The sequence below is a fragment of the Canis lupus genome, chromosome 1 (assembly GCF_048164855.1).
Source record: "Canis lupus baileyi chromosome 1, mCanLup2.hap1, whole genome shotgun sequence".
Classification (NCBI taxonomy): Eukaryota; Metazoa; Chordata; class Mammalia; order Carnivora; family Canidae; genus Canis; species Canis lupus.
This window is the reverse complement of record NC_132838.1, coordinates 54333756-54336588: the sequence shown is the minus strand read 5'-3', so window position 1 is coordinate 54336588 and position 2833 is coordinate 54333756.

Genomic DNA, 2833 nt, shown 5'->3' with positions numbered 1-2833 from the left:
CGCAGGAGGAGAATTTGGGGTGTGATGCGAGTGGGGCTGGAAGCGCACATCCTGACTCGCGCACCGTCTACAGGGGGCAGCGCAGAGTTCTCGTCCTGAAATGGAAACGTGTGGTCTCCGCGGGCGTGTCTGAAATTCCGGATGAGCTCCTTGCGGTCTGCAGGGCCCCCCTGACCTCCGCTCCGGGCCCGCCGGGTGCGCATCCGCAGCGGTCGGCGGCTGGAACACGTCGGCTCACGGTCGGCCTGCACTTTTCCCTACGCGGGTCACTCGGTTTCCCTCCAGAGCTGACAAAGCACGAAGGTGCTTAAAACGTTGTCCACTCTCTTTGTACACGATCAATCCTAATAGCTGGGAAGGCGGCAACGTAATTTTGGCCAGTGACGCTTGCAACGCGTTGGTTGTGGTGAGCTCACGGGAGGCTCCCCCCTCCTGCGGCCGGCTCTGGCGGGCACCCTGAACGTGGGGCCCTTCCTGAGCCCCCCACCCCACCCCCAGCCACCCTTCCTCTGCGCCACTTTGCACCTGTCTCCACCTGCTTCCCCTCCCCACCCCACCCCACCCCCAACTCCCCCGCGAGTCTTGCCCTAAAGTGCTTGGCCTCCTCCCGACTGAGCATCTTTAGAGCAGGGAAGAAATCGTGCGTTTCTGCATCCCGAGCAAAGTGGCAGAGAGCAAACAGTACTTCCTGTTTTCCCGTGGAATCCTGGCGGGAGGAAAGGATGTGTGTGGACCGGCCCACTGGCGGGGATGGGCGCCCGGGGGTGTTACGGCGTGTTCCGGCGCCACCTAGAGCCGAAGAACAAAATAGCCTAAGACGAATTCAAGTCAGTGCGCGCAGGTGGCGTTGTGAGCAGGGCGTGCTTGCGGGCAGGTGAGATTCCTGCCTAGAAATCTGGCCTCGAGGAAGAGCTGCTCTTTTTGGCAGATCGGTTCATTTCACAGATAATAATATCTTTCTGCCTCAAACACTTTGCTGAGATATTTGCCCTGGGAGTCCTGCGGTGGGTTTTAACGTTTGGTAGTGATTTGACCGTGGACTCCCTGCTGTGCAGGGAAGGAGGCCCCCCTGAATGGGACTGTAAATGCGTCCTACCCTAAGGGATGACTTGGGAGAAATTTAGGTCCCGGCAATAAATACATTGTTTTCTCTCGGATCCCTAATTCCACGTAGAGGGAGTCAAATCCATTGTCGTGCCAATGATTGGCCTCGAGGGCTGAGTGGGCTGAGACTTGGAGGTGTTCCCTGGTCCTGGGGCCCACACTTCCCATGGCTGCAGCTCCCAAGGCCAGGGAGCCCTGTCCCCTCAGCCCATCTGTGGAAGGAGAGAGGGGAAAACTCTGTCACCTGCCTGCCTGCCACCAAATCACTACACAGGTTGGAGCAGGAAGGCTTATTGTTTCATCTCTAGTAGTTGGTAATACAGAAACCTGGACTGCCACACATCTGACCCTAATTGATGATTAGTGGAATGTGGGGACCACTTTTCCCTGTCCTGGATCAATGACATCCTTAACACAATGTGGGCATTTTCCTGTCAACACTTCTGGCTGTGGTCAGAGGCCTAAAGACTGGATATTGGAGAGAGAAAATCAGGAAACACTTCTGTTCCTTTTTTTCTCAGGCCATATTCAAATACTTCTAATTACTGAGCCGTCTGAGTAACGCGAGACTCAGGGTGACTTCATGGTTTCCAAAACGTTCACCTACAAAGTGTCTGACCAGCATCAAGTGGAGATGGAAGAAGATTGTGTGCCCAGATTTTTCACACACACCTGTCTGGCCTTGTCATCACTTTTTCCCTGAGTCGGTCAGCAGCGAGGGGTGCCCAGAGTCACCTGTGAGAGGAGTAGCCACCATGCGAGGCACTTGAATCCTCCCTGGCTGGAGGAAATTTAAATAGAATTACAATCTCCAAAGATAGGAAACTGAGGGATTTTTAGCTTTACTTCCCTTGACACATGGCATAGCCTGAGGAAAGAGCACAGACTGCAAACAGATGTGCATTTACATTCTTCTACTCTGCTAACTCACTCATCGTGGCCAAGTTATTTTACCTCACATGTTCTCAGTTCCCTCCTAGGAAAGTCATGGATAATAACACAGTAATAACTAAATGAGGATTTAGTGACTGGCACCCACTGTGTGCTAGAACACCAGGTACAGTTGCGTGAGTCGTGCATTGTGCCACCTGCATGTCTCTTTAAAGATGTCCAGCCAGAGACAGGTTGCCTTTTTTTTTTTTTTTTTTTTTTTTTTGCTCCCCAGGCTTTGGTAAAGTATTAGAGTACAAGGGTATTTTGCTGTTTCTCAAATCATGAAAAGTGCTGAGTGAAGTAAGTCAAATCGGAGAAGGACAAACATTATATGGTCTCATTCATTTGGGGAATATAAATAATAGGGAAAGGGAATAGAGGGGCAGGGAGATGAAATGGGTAAGAAATATCAGAAAGGGAGACAGAACATGAAAGACTCCTAACTCTGGGAAACGAACTAAGGGTGGTGGAAGGGGAGAAGGGCGGAGGGTGGGGGTGACTGGGTGACGGGCACTGAGGGGGGCACTTGACAGGATGAGCACTGGGTGTTATTCTGTATGTTGGCAAATTGAACACCAATAAAACATAAATTTATTATTATTTTTTTAAAAAAAAGTAAAATTAGCCAGGAAGCCTAGGACTCCCTGCTGGAGGAGGCAGACAAGGGAGGGCGGGGTTGGGGGCGGGGTGGAGGGCGGGGCGGGGGCAGGGGCTGGGGGCGGGGCTGGAGGCGGGTGGGGCGGGGGCGGGGCTGGGGGGCGCTGCCGGGCAACCCGGGAACACCCCCGCGGGGAGG